This window comes from Erinaceus europaeus, chromosome 4 (genome assembly GCF_950295315.1).
Source record: "Erinaceus europaeus chromosome 4, mEriEur2.1, whole genome shotgun sequence".
NCBI classification, from domain to species: domain Eukaryota; kingdom Metazoa; phylum Chordata; class Mammalia; order Eulipotyphla; family Erinaceidae; genus Erinaceus; species Erinaceus europaeus.
In genome coordinates, this window is record NC_080165.1 from 55339830 (window position 1) to 55354181 (window position 14352).

A 14352-nucleotide genomic window follows, 5' to 3' on the forward strand; every position below is an offset into this window, starting at 1 on the left:
CCTTGTTATGGTTATTATTGTTACTGTTGATGTCGTTCGTTGTTGGATAGGACAGGGAGAAATGAAGAGAGGAGGGGAAGACAGAGAGGAGGAGAGAAAGATAGACACCTGCAGACCTGCTTCACCGCCTGTGAAGCGACTCCCCTGCAGGTGGGGAGCCAGGGGCTCGAACTGGGATTCCTACGTCGGTCCCTGAGCTTTGTGCCACGTGAGCTCAACCCGCTGTGCCACTGCCGACTCCCCATCTTGTTGGTACATGTACCAGAGATTTAACTGTGATCCTCAGGTGGGCAAGTCCTATGCTCTACCAGCTGAGCTGTTTCTCCAGCTGGAAAATGGATCCTATTTTGGAATAATTATTCCTCTCCTCCAAGTTAATTATATGGGATACTTGATGCTTTGCTAAATATTGATCTGAGACAGAATTCTACCCCTGGGAATTCTGAGGATTTATCTATAAGTAATTGTTTTACTCCCTACCTGGTAGCACCTCCTCCTTCCAAGGTAACCCAGATAGTCTGGCCATTCTGCACTGCTTTCTTGCCCTAGCCCAGAAGGACACTTCTTGCCTTTACTAAAGATGTGATCAGATGGTAGAACTCAAAGAGAGGTTCAAGAGCTGGTGTGAAGTGGTTTGTGAGCTGATTGTTATTCCATGCTATGCCCTCAAATATAGAGCAAATGACATTTGTACTCTAAAGTAAGTGTTTATTACTATTATTATTATTATTTTGATGATAATTACTGAATACTCAGAATTTGTCATTAAAACATATGTGTGGGGCCAGCAGGTATAGAGTGGGTGGGAAGCACAAAGAAATAGGCTCCTATTAGTAGTTTAACAAGAATAAGAAATCATAATTAGATCTGTTGTGTTTGTGTCTGCAGATAATCAGAGAGAACAAGAAATTAAGGAAATTAGGAGTAGAACTCCATGGATGGTGGGGCAGTGCTTTGCTCTGTCTCCATGTCTTCTATCTCACTCTCATAAAAAAAAAAAAAAAAAAAGTGGATGTGGCAGTGGTATAGTAGTAGAATACAGGATATGAGTGATAGTCTAGTTTTCTCTCTCAAATCTTTTTTCTTAAAGAGAAAATAAAGGGGCCCAGCAGTAGCGCAGCGGGTTAAGCGCACATGGCACAAAGCACAAGGGCCGGCGTAAGGAGCCTGGTTCGAGCCCCCAGCACCCCACCTGGTCGCTTTGCAAGCTGTGAAGCAGGTCTGCAGGTGTCTTTCTCTCCTCCTGTCTTTTCCACCTCTCTCAATTTCACTCTGTCCTATCCAACAACAACAACAACAGCTATGACAACAATAACAGCTACAACAAGCACAACAAGGGCAACAAAATGGGAAAAATGGCCTCCAAGAGCAGTGGATTCGTAGTGCAGGCACCAAGCCCTAGAGATAACCCTGGAGGAAAATTAATTTTTTAAAATAGTAAAATAAAATGAGTGGTCTGGGAAATGGCACAATGGATAAAGCACTGGATTCTCAAGCATGAGGTCCTGAGTTTAATCCCCGGCAGCACATGTACCAGAGTGATATCTGGTTCTTTCTCTCTCTCTCCCCCTATCTTTCTCATTAATAAATAAATAAAATCTTAAAAATAAAATAAAATGAAATAAAAAGTTGAGCAGGGAGGTGGCTCTGTGATAAAGCATATGTATGAGAGACCCTGCGTTTCTTCTTCAGCATTGTGTCAAAATAAAGATTTTCTGTGCATCAACAACTGTACTATAAACCAGTAACCTCCCAATATAGTGGAATAAAATAAATTTAAATAAAAAAATAAAGATCTTATGGGAAAGTGCACAAGACTGACAAAAATGCTATTTAAAAAAATAATTATTATTTACAGGTGGGGTAGATAGCATAATGGTTATGCAAAGAGATTTTCGTGCCTGAGGTGCCAAAGTTTCAGGTTCAATCCCCCATACCACCATAAACCAGAGCTGAGGCACAAAATACAAGGCACAAAGCACAAGGACCTGCATAAGAATCCAGGTTCGAGCACCCGGCTCCCCATCTGCAGGGGAATCGCTTCACAGGCGGTGAAGCAGGTCTGCAGGTGTCCATCTTTCTCTCCCCCTCTCTGTCTTCCCCTCCTCTCTCCATTTCTCTCTGTCCTATCCAACTACAACGACATCAATAACAACAACAATAATAACTACAACAATAAAACAAGAGCAACAAAAGGGAAAATAAATAAATATTTTAAAAAAGATTAAGTATCTAGGCATGAATTTGACAAAGGTAAAAAATCTATGCTGTTATAGAACTACACTAGACATAGCACAAGACACAAAGATATAGAAAGGTAGTCCATGTTCATGGGTGGGAAAATTAATATAATAAAATAGTTTATTTTACCCAAAGAAACATGTAGATTTAATGTGATCATTTAAAATTCAAATGATACTTTTGAATGAAGCAACACAAAAATACAATTACATGGAATCACAAAAGATCTTGAATAACTAAAATACTGAGAAAACAAAAAGAAAAAAGATATTATATTCTACTTCAAAGTATACTACGAAGTAAAAGTATAAAAAATTATGTGATGTTAGAATAAAGAGAGACACCAGTCCTTTTTGGTCTTTTCACTCTCTTTCCTTTCTTTCCTTCTCTTTTTTTCCCTATCTCTCTTTTTTTTTTTGCCTCCAGGGTTATCACTGGGGCTCATTGCCTGCACTACAAATTCACTGCTCCTGGAGCCCATCTTTCCCATTTTGTTGCCCTTGTTGTTGTGCTTGTTGTAGCTGTTATTGTTATTGTTGTCATAGCTGTTGTTGTTGTTGTTGGATAAGACAGAGAGAAATCTAGATAGGAGGGGAAGACAGAGAGGAGGAGAGAAATATAAACACCTGCAGACCTGCTTCACTGCTTGCAAAGCAACCCCCTGCAGGTGAGGAGCCAGGGGCTTGAACAATGATCCTTACTGCACTTTGCACCATGTGTGCTTAACCCACTGCTCTACCTCCCAGCCCCTTGCCTGTCTTTCTTTATCTGAAAAAAAGTCAATCCAAGGAAGTGAAGCCCTGGTGATGACAATAATAATAATGATAATAATAATAATAATAATAATAATAATAATAATAATAATAAATTAATATGTGGTCCAGGAGGTGGCGCAGTGGATAAAGCATCAGATTCTCAAGCATGAGGTCCTGAGTTTGATCCCTGGCAGCACATGTACCAGAGTGATGTCTGGTTCTTTCTCTCTTCCTCTATCTTTCTCATGAATAAATAAATTCTTTTAAAAAAAATAATAAATATGGATCAATAAAAAAATTGCAAGTCTAGAAATAAAAAAACATACATATATTAACATTTAAATCTATGACAAAGTGAATCATAGACATAAAATGATGCTGGGAAAACTGGACAGTCATATACAAAAGAATAAAGATAAATTGCTCTTTAACTCAATATACAAAATTAAATTCAAAACAATTAAAGACCTAAATGTAAAACCTTAAACCAGATTGATTGGCAATGTAGCAAAGTTAAGTTGCAATGAAATCCACCAATATGGTATTTGATGCCAAATGCCTGATTGGACAGATTGAATAGCACTGTCATCCAACCTGCTATGAAGTATTAGCCCTTCATGATACAGGAAGGCCCAATGTCCAAGTGGAATACAAAGGAAAGAGAAAAAGTTTCTATCCAGAAGCAATGTCCTTGTCATAGTATCCAATTACTTTAATGACTCTCAGCATCCAATTAGTAAAGATGCTGTAGCTCTTGGTAGTCTTGGTGTCCTTGGACCAATGACAGAAACTGCTGCTGTTATTACTTATGGCTTGGACAAAAAGGTAGAAGCTGAGAAATGTGATGGTCCTTGACTTGGGGGTGGCACACTTGATGAGTTAATCCTCACTATTGAAAATAGTATTTTTGACGTCAAATATTTTTTCATATATAGTTTTGCTGAATTTTCTTTCTAAACTTTTTTTATTATCTTTATTTATTTGATAGAGACAGCTAGAAATTGAAAAGAAGGGGAAGACAGAGAAGAAGAGAGACAGAGAGACACCTGCAGCATTGCTTCACCACTTGTGAAGATTTCCCCCTGCGGCTTGAACCCAGGTCCTGGCACATAGTAATATATGTGCCACCACCCAACCCCTTCAGGTTAAATCTTTAACAGGAGACTCCCACTTGGGTGGAGAGGGCTTTGATAACTAAGTGGCTGACATTTTGTTGAAGAGTTCAAGTGCTAACATAAGGACATCATCAATGAGAATAAGAATGTTTTCTGTGGGCTGGGGAAATAGCATAATGGTTATGCAGTAAGACTTCCATGGCTGAGGCACTAAATGTCCCAGGTTCAATTCCCAGCACCACCATAAGATAGAGCTAAGCAGTGCTTGGGGGTGAGGGTAGGGTTGCAGTGGGGAGGGAGCTGTCTGTTGCTTTCGTGTTGCTTGTGAAATGCTAAGTATACTCTTTCATCCAGCACCCAGTCCAATATTCAGACTGATTCTCTCTACAAAGAAATTGACTTCTATAGCTTCAATTACTTGTGTCTAGTTTGAAGATCCAATGCTGACTTGTTCTGCAGCACCTAGCAGAGACAGCCCTTTGGGATGCCAAGCTTGTTAAGTCCCAGATTCATGATTTTGTCTGCTGAGTGGTTCTACCAATATCTTTAAGACACAGAAATTTTTGAAGGACTTCTTCAATGGAAAACAAACAATAGCATCCACCCTGATGAGACTATAGTTTATGGAGCAGTTGTCCAGGCAGCCCTTCTATTTGGAGACAGATTAGAAAATATTGAAGATTTGCTGTTGCTGAGTGTTATTTCTCTTTCCCTTGGCAATGAAACTGTATCTGTCTTCAGTAAGTGCAGTACTGCCATTCCTACCAAGCAGGCACAGCCCTTCACTGCTTTCTCAGTCAGCCTGGCATGCTTATTCAGGTTTGTGAAGGTGGGTGTGTCCTGACTGAGGATAACAACCTGCTTGGCAAGTCGGAACTCATAGGCCTACCTACTAGTAATGTTTCTCAGACTGAGGTCACTTTTGATATTGATGCCAATGACATTCATATGAAATATATAGAAAGGAAACTAGTCGACGTTAACAATAGAACTGATTGAGGGAAATAGAGAGTGGGAGAAAGGATAGAGGAGATTTGAGGAGGGTTAGTAGCTGTTAAATATATTTATTGATTCATTTATAACTTGGGGAAATGTACCCTGTGACAATAATTATATGACTCAATATTTCCTTCATAAAGTGATACTGAAATTGGAAAAATATATTTAATCATTTGTTTATTACCAGGGCACTGCTCAGCTCTGGTTTATGGTGGTGTCAGGGATTGCACTTGGAACTACTAGTGTTTCAGGTCTGAAATTCTTTTATTCTGTTGTATTACTAATGGCCCTATCTCCCCTGCTTGGAGACTATTAAATTAAAAAAAAAAAAAAAAGCTCATTGCTGCTGGCTAAGGAGATGATACAGTTGGTGGAACATAAGACTTGCAAATGTGAGGTCCCAAGTTTAATTCCTGGCATAGCATTTGAAGGAATGATGTTTTACTTCCTCTCAATAAGTAAATTAATATATATTTAAAAAGTCACAGTGGGGAGATAGCATAATGGTCATGCAGAAGGACCTTTATGTCTGAGACAACTACCCACAAGCCAAAACTGAGCAATGATCTGGCAATAATAATAACAGTAATAATAATTTTTTTTTCATAGTTGGGCTGGTGGAAAAGCTCACTTGGATAGTGTGCTTTTTTTTTTTTACGAGAGCACTATTCAGCTCTGGTTTATGGTGGTACGGGGGATTGAAGCTGGGACTTCAAAGCCTCAGGCATAAGAGTCTGTTTGCATAAACATTATGCTATCTACCCTCTGCCTGATAATGTGCTTTTTTTTTTAACCAGAGCATTGCTCAGCTCTGGCTTATGGTGGTGCAGGGGATTGAACCTGGGAATTTGGAGACTCAGGCATGAGAGTCTCTTTGCATAACCATTATGCTATCTACCCCTACCCGATAGTGTGCTTTTTAAACACAACCCAAGTTTGAGCCTGGCCCCAATTGCACTGAAGAAAGCTTTGGTGCTGTGGTTGCTTTCTCTGTCTCTCTCTGCCTCCATCCCTAACTAAAAAGAAAAAAAATCATAGTTAGCAAAAGGGCCAGATGAAAAGGTGAAAGTGCTAAATGGCAGGGGAGCTTATTTCTAGTTTGGATAATGTGAAAAGGAGTCCAAAAGGGTTGGGTCTTGGAGGATGGCCATAATTTTGACATGTGGATATTGAAAAGCTTTACCACAGGGGAGTAAGTCACACAAGGCAGGAGAGATAAGAAAGGGAAAGCCACTCTACATGCAGTGCTATTCATTCCAGGCTTTCAGTCTCAGGGTTCCTGTGTTGCTTCCATGCAACCCTGTCAGCAGGCATCAAGCTTGCTGGAAGTTTTTACACCCTCACATTCCCCTGTGTTCCATACTCACCACATGGGACCATATGCTGCACTTAGTCTCTGCCATTTATCATCAGCACGGGAGACAAAAATTCCAGCTTTCCAAAGGCTAAATAAATATTCCCTTCTGTTTAGCTTTGGTGGTTTCTGTGGTTTTTAGTTCCACTGGAATTGATGTCAAAATCATTTCCTCCTCTGTTTGCTCCTAATATTTTGTTTAGGATAGCTACCCTTAAAGGCTGCCTTTTCCACAGTGAAATATTTCATGATGTGGAGGGGAGATAGCATAATGGTTATGTAAAGAGACTCTCATGCCTGAGGCTCCGCAGTCCCAGGTTCAGTCTCCCACGCCACCATAAGCCAGAGCTGAGCAGTGCTCTGGTGTTTCTCTCTGTGTCTTTCTCTCTCTCTTCATCTCTCTCAAAAATAAAATAAAAATTAAAAATATATATTTTTAAAAAAAGAAATATTTCCTGGGGAATGTCATGCATGTACAAACTATTGTATTTACTGTTGAATGTAAAACATTAATTCCCCAATAAAGAAATAAAAAAAAGAAATATTTCATGACAAAAACTGCTTTTAACCAAGCCCTAACTATAAATTCTGACCATAACACCAAATGCTCTGCTTAATGTTTCAATTTCTCCTTACAGAATGCCACAAGCTACTAGTGTTTAGTCCTTGAATAAATCTTTAGAAAGCCAGCAACTGTGCTAGGTTCTGGGAATAAGGTGGTGGGACTGGTAAGCAAGCTTTAGATCTTTTGTAGCATATATCTAAGTGAAAATAATTGAGGGTAGAGATCAGTAAATGTTGGGTGCTGGCAAGATAGCTGTGCCTATTTTGTCATAAACATACCCTAGGTTCAAGCCCAGCCCTCACTGGGGGGCAGGGTTCTGTGTTGTAGTGTTGTAGTTGCTTTTCCTCTCTTCCTTTACCTCTCTGTCTTTCTAGCTAGAAAATGTAACCAGGAGTAGTAGAGAACTAAGGGAAATAAATAAATAAATAAGTTGTAATTTTGGTTAGGGAAGGGATATGGTTCAGTGGTAGAGTGCATGCTTTACAGTTATGAGATCCTTGATTTGATCACTAACACCAAAATAATAATTATAATAATAATACATATGGGTGTGTATAATTTTGTATAAAGTGGTATCTGATAAATAAGTACATCAAAGAGGGGAACACAAAAAGGAACAAAAGCAAACAGCAACAAAAGACAGGTGCTATGAACATGGGGAAATAGAAATAGCCTGAGGGTGTGTGGGACTGTCTTTAAATGAAAAGTGAAAGCCTCCTTTTGTGCAAAAACGTAAGTAATATTAAAGCAGGTATGCAGACAGCTGTTGGAAGTATGCATAGTGTCAGGTTGTGTAATATCTGGTTGAAGGCACACATTGCAGTGCACAAGGATCCAGGTTCAAGCCTCCCATTCCCACCTGCAGGGGTAAGATTCATGAATGGTGAAACAGTATTGCAGCCCTCCCCCCATCGGCCTCCCCTTCTCCTCAATTTCTCTCTGTCTCTACTCAAAGTAAATAAATAAATAAAATTTACTTTATTTTTTTAAAGATTTTATTTATTCATGAGAAATGATAGGAGAGAGAAAGAACCAGACATCACTCTGGTACATGTGCTGCCGGGGATTGAACACAAGACCTCATGCTGGAGAGTCCAATGCCTTATCCACTGTGCCACCTCCTGGACCACAATAAATAAAATTTAAAAAAGAAAAATAGATGTGCAAAGGTCCTGAGATAGGAATTGAATTATTTATTTATTTATTCCCTTTTGTTGCCCTTGTTGTTTTATTGTTGTAGTTATTATTGTTGTCATTGTTGTTGGATAGGACAGAGAGAAATGGAGAGAGGAGGGGAAGACATAAAGGGGGGAGAGACAGATAGACACCTGCAGACCTGCCTCACCACCTGTGAAGCAACTCCCCTGCAGGTGGGGAGCCGGAGGTTCGAACTGGGATCCTTATGCCGGTCCTCGCACTTTGTGCGACATGCGCTTAACCCACTACGCTATAGCCGGATTCCGGATTCCTTGTATTTATTTATTTTTTTAATCAGAGTGCTGCTCAACTCTGGCTTATGGTGGTGTGGGGGATTGAACCTTTGGAGCCTCAGGCATGAGAGTCCCTTTGCATAATCATTATACTATTTACCCTCTGTCCTTGAAAGCAGCTAGAAGAACATCAAGGAGGCAAAGTATGGGTGGAGCAAAGTAAACAGGGAAGTATGAGGAGAGATAAACTTAAGGAGTTAGGGAAATAAAAAGCTAGGTAGATGCCATAGCCATCATAAGGATTTAGAATTTTGTTTTAAAGGTAATTGGCATGGTCCGGGAGGTGGTGCAGTGATAAGGCTTTGGACTTTGTCTTATAATTTCTTTCTATTGCTGATGCTTCTCATTTGTCCCCCTCCAATCAGAGAATTTCCCTTTCATCAAGGGGTAGCCACTATTCTGCATGTTGTACTTTTACTACATATGTGAATAGCAAACATTTTTTCTTTTAATTTCTTCACAGTGTGCCAGGCGGTGGTACACATGTTACCATGCATGAGGACCTGGGTTTGAGACCCCACTCCCCACCTACAGCGGGGACATTTCATGAGCAGTGATGCAGGCCTTCAGGTGTCTATCTTTCTCTCTTCCTATGTCCCCTCCCTTTTCAGTTTTTCTGTCCTATCAAATAAAAAGAGGAAAAAAAATCTTGATAAAAAGCTATATAATTTTAGCTCCCAGGCCAGTTACCTTGCCAGTCCCCAACACAGCATTTTATTATGTTATTATATCTACATTATGATTAATCTTGTAATGCTTCAGTAAAGAGAGGCAAAATTATCATAGGAGAGATAAGAGGAATGATGTCAAGAGTTGAATTTCTGGAGTAGTGAGAAGGAATGAGACCTCAGTACATAGGTGGGGTAAGGGTTGGGAGCAGTATAGAGAGGCATGTAAATGTTCTCTTCTGAAAGTTTCTTCTCCTTTGAATAGAATTCTCTTGATGGAAAGTCGGGCCATAGCGCAGAGGGTTAAGCACACGTGGTACAAAGCCCAAGGACCGCCTAGAGATCCCAGTTCAAGCCCCCGGCTCCCCACCTACAGGGGAGTCACTTCACAGGCCGTGAGGCAGGTCTGCAGGTGTCTGTCTTTCTCTTCTTCTCTCTCCATTTCTCTCTGTCCTGTCCAACAGTGGCGACGTTAACAAGAACAATAAAACAATAAGGGCAACAAAAGGGAATAAATATATAAATATTTTGGGAGTCGGGCGATAGCACAGTGGGTTAAGTGCAAGTGGCACAAAACACAAGGACCGGCATAAGGATCCCAGTTCAAGCCCCCGGCTCCCCACCTGCAGGGAAGTCGCTTCACAGGTGGTGAAGCAGGTTTGCAGGTGTCTGTCTTCTCTTCCCCTCTGTCTTCTCCTCCTCTCTCCATGTCTCTCTGTCCTATCCAACAATGACGACATCTTCACTAAGAATAACAATAACAACAATAATAACTACAACAATAAAACAAGGTCAACAAAAGGAAATGAATAAAAAGAAAGTCTTAAAAAATAATTCTCTTGAAGCAGGAAGAATTTCATTACCTTATGAAACTGCAGTCTCAGATTTGGGAAAAGTGAACTAACTGGGGAAGCTCTGATTTGCAGGTCACACTGAGGGCGCATATTGAGGAAGTGACACCAGCCAGTATGACTGTGTGTTTTCCTCCATATTCAGCTGCTGGGTGCAGGTGTGCAGCAGGCAGAATTGGGTTGAACCAGGGGTAAAATGTGTCCAAGAAGGGCTGAGGGATAGTCCACCCAACAGATTGGACACTTTACCAAGCACGAGGAACCAGGTCAGAGCCCCATGCACCACATGGGAGCACCATGCAAAAGGGGAAGTTCAGGAGCAATGGAGCACTTCTATGGTGCCTGGTCTGCTGTCTCCCTGTTTCTATCTTTATCTTGAACCTTCTAGCTTAAAAAAAAAAAAAAAAGAGTTTGCCTGAAGAGGTGTTAATTGTGGAAGTATGAAGCCCCAGTGAACTCCTGGCAGTAAAAAAATACTTATGTCCAAAGGAGAGGGGTCAAGAATTGGGTACTGGATGGAAGACAGGGTAGAATGAAAAACAAAAACTAAAGATATAGGGAGATAGTAAAGGGCTTATTCAAAAGACATCAGCCCCAATAAATAAAATCTGAAAAAAAAAAAAAAAACCAGTCATGGAGGTTATAGGAAGATAGTATAATGTTTATGCGAAAGAGTTTAACCAGGCTCAAAAGCCTAGACCAGGGAGAACAGAAGCAACCAGTGGCACAGCTATACACAAATAATGTCAAAGGACATCAACTATGGTGATGTCGTGTATGATACAGAAAATCCTAACAAAGGGATTCTTCAAAGTTAACCCAATTGCCAAATAATGTGATTATAGCAATAACTATCTATTGTCTTCTTAACCCTAAGACAGCAGGAACCTCCCAGTTCCCCAATAGAGACTATATTTCCCCCAGTCCAGGAACCTCTAGGGTGGGGCTCACTTTCCTGAATGTTTCCCTCAATTCACACCAAGTCATATAGTATCCGCAGATCCCAACCTAATCAACACAATGAGTACCACCTCAGCATGCTTCACTTCAGACTGTGTCCAGAGATGTCAGGTATGGAACGTCAGTCAACCCTTCAGCCTCATTACTCCTGTGAGAACTTTCCTTTCACAGGATTCTCTAATTCCACTCCAGGTGGTTCACTTCCTAACAAAGTCCCAAAACCTAGATATAGACCAGGTGCCATGAGAGAATGCATACGTTCACACGTATCTATAAATTAGGGCAAAATATATACCTGAAAGCAAAACTACATGATAGTCTGCAGTGAGTCAGTATAAAGTTCCTAATGAAATAGTATCTAATTAGACTTAGATACCCTCCTCACCTACTTCCTATTACAGTTCTCTCACTCCAAAGCTAAACTTAGCAAAGCAAGGACGGCAAAAGCTGAAAAAGGGCAAGAAACTGGTATACTTTTTTTAATCTTTTTTTTTTTTTATATTTTACTTATTTTATTTTTGAGAGAGATGCAGAGGGAGAGAGAGACAGAAACACCAGAGCACTGCTCAGCTCTGGCTTATGGTGGTGCGGAGGGGATTGAACCTGGGACTTTGGAGCCTCAGGCATGAGAGTCTGTTTGCATAACCAATATGTTATCTCCCCCACACACAAAACTGGCATACTTTAATGATGACTCTTTAGTCACTATCAGGCCACTCCATCAGCTGGGGCCCTATTCAGAGAGTCCTGAGATTCCCAAAGACATGATGGGCCTAGACCTCAAATAAATGCCTCTCTCCATTGTTACCAGTCATCTATATCAGGAACAACAGAATAGACCCCTTTGTGGGCCCCATAGGACCTTGCCCTCAACTTGGATCAACAATGGTAGAGAATGTTCCATCCTCCAAAGGGAGGCTGGACAACATACTCTATGCTACACCTGAGGAAGATGGGTCCTGATATTGGGGCAGCTTGGAATATTCCTACTCATGGCCACAGAATGTGAGCTCAGATCTACAGGGATGCAGTGGTCACATAGGCTCCTAAGCTGAATTTAGGCCCCAGACCAAATCAAATCAATGGGGTTTACACTCAACAATATTTATATCCTTTTCCCATATTAGGGAGCTACTGTCTTCCCTGATCCAGCTTTCGGGTCCTTTTTCCAGCCATGACATCATCTCCCCAGATAATAACTAGGATCCACCTGCATATCAGATTTCAGGCTCAGGGAAAAAACAAAAACAAAACTAGTATAGTCACAGGCCCTTTGGAGTATAACCAAAATATGCCTACTAGCTATCTACAAAATGGAGTATCCTCCAACTCTTCATCTGCACTATTACAGCCTTTAGGTTCATGATTGATCAGTTTGTTTGGCTTTGTATGTTAACTCTCTTTTCAGCCACCAGGTTCCAGATGCTAGCAGGATGCCAGCCAGACTTCCCTAGACAGACAACCCCACCAATGTGTCTTGGAGCTCTGCTTCCCCAGAGCCCCACCCTACTAGGGAAAGAGAGAGACAGGCTGGGAGTATGGATTGACCTGTTAACACCCATGTTCAGTGGGGAAGCAATTACAGAAGCCAGACCTTCCACCTTCTGCATCCCACAATGACCTTGGGTCCATACTCCCAGAGGGTTAAAAAATAGGAAAGCTATCAGGGGAGGGGATGGGATACGGAGTTCTGGTGGTGGGAATTGTGTGGAGTTGTACCCCTCTTATCCTATGGTTTAGTCAATGTTTACTTTTTATAAAAATTTTTTTTAAAAAAGAGTTTAACCAGGGATATCACAGCTCCCCCACAGATGTTAGAGTGGACCAGTATCTGTCCTAGAGGAGTGAATCTCTGTCACCAGTGGTTAAGATCCAAGGGACCATGTTGTTTACCTATTTTAAGATATGATTTTTTTCAAGATTAGTTTTATTCATTTGATATATTTTTAAATATTTTATTTATTTATTTTTTAAGAAAATATTTATGGGGCTGAATGATGGCGCACCTGGTTGAGCACACATGTTGCAAAGCGCAAAGACCCAGGTTCGAGCCCCTGGTCCCCACCTGCAGGGGAGAAAGCTTTGCGAGTGGTAAAGCAGGGTTGCAGGTGTCTTTCTGTCTCTCTCCCTCTCTGTCTCTCCCTTCCTCCCAATTTCTGACTGTCTCTATCCAATAAATAAATAAAGACAATAAAAAAGAAAGTATTTATTATTTTATTTTTTCAATTATATTTATTAATTTATTTATTGGCTAGAGACAACTAGAAATCGAGAAGGAAGGAAATAGAGAGAGAGCCAGAGAGACACCTGCAGCCCAGCGTCGCCCAGCGTCACCACTTATGAAGCTTCCTGCCTGCAAGCGGGGACTAGGGGCTTGAACTTGGGACCTTGCACACTGTAATGTGTGTACTTAACCAGGTGTGCCACTGCCTGGCCCCTATTTAATTTTCTTTTAATGAGAAAGAGAGAGAGGTACCTTGCTTATATGGTGATGCTAGGGGTTGAATCTGGGACCTCTGGTGTCTCAGGTATGAAAGTCTTGTTACATAACCATTATGCTGTCTCCCCAGCTCAAGATTGCTTTGTTTTGTTTATTACATATGAGAGAGTTTCACATGGGATAGAGAGAAAGAGACAAGGCAGAGCACCACAGTGGAACCTGTGACACTAGGGATCAAGCATGTAAATTTGATGCTCTACCAGTTGAGATATTCCTCCAGTCACAACATTTGGATGATGATGATTACTACAGCATCGCTGTCTCTAGCTTATGGTGGGTCTAAGGATTGAACTGAAGACACTCAGTCTCCAGTATGAAAGTATTTTGCATAATTATTACACAGTCTCTCCAGTCTAGTGTTGTTTGATTTTGTGTTTTGCTTTGTTTTGTCTTGTTTTCCTAGAGTACTGCTCAGCTTTGGCTTATGGTGGTGTAGGGGATTGAACCTGGGACCTCAGAATCTCAAAACTTGGAATGAGAATGTTTGCATAACCACTATTTAATCTCCCCACCCCTGGATTTTTCAGTTGATTTCATGAATGACAGAGTGTAAAGATGGAGGGACACTCTGCTCTATCTGATACCAGGGCTCTAACAAGGAACTGCAGGCATGCAAATCCTGTGCTGTTTCTCTAGCCATAAGGGACTATACTTGCAGAGACATGGGCAAGGTAGGAAGAAAACTGGAATAAGTCTCCTAAGAGAGGAACCTAAGTGAGGTGAAGAAAGATCTGGGAGGAGTCATTTTCAATCACCTCCTCTGCCCATTTCCTCTTAATTCTACTGAGTTCCCAAACTGGTTGAAAGGATTTTATCTGATGAGAAGCTGAAAAATAGAGACTGGCCAGATTTGG

The 14352-nt window shown here is 40.9% G+C and overlaps 1 pseudogene; it reads left to right on the forward strand.

The window, feature by feature from the left end:
* The first annotated feature begins 4287 nt into the window (after positions 1-4287).
* On the forward strand, positions 4288-5686 carry LOC132538204 (heat shock cognate 71 kDa protein-like; annotated as a pseudogene).
* Positions 5687-14352: the final 8666 nt, after the last annotated feature.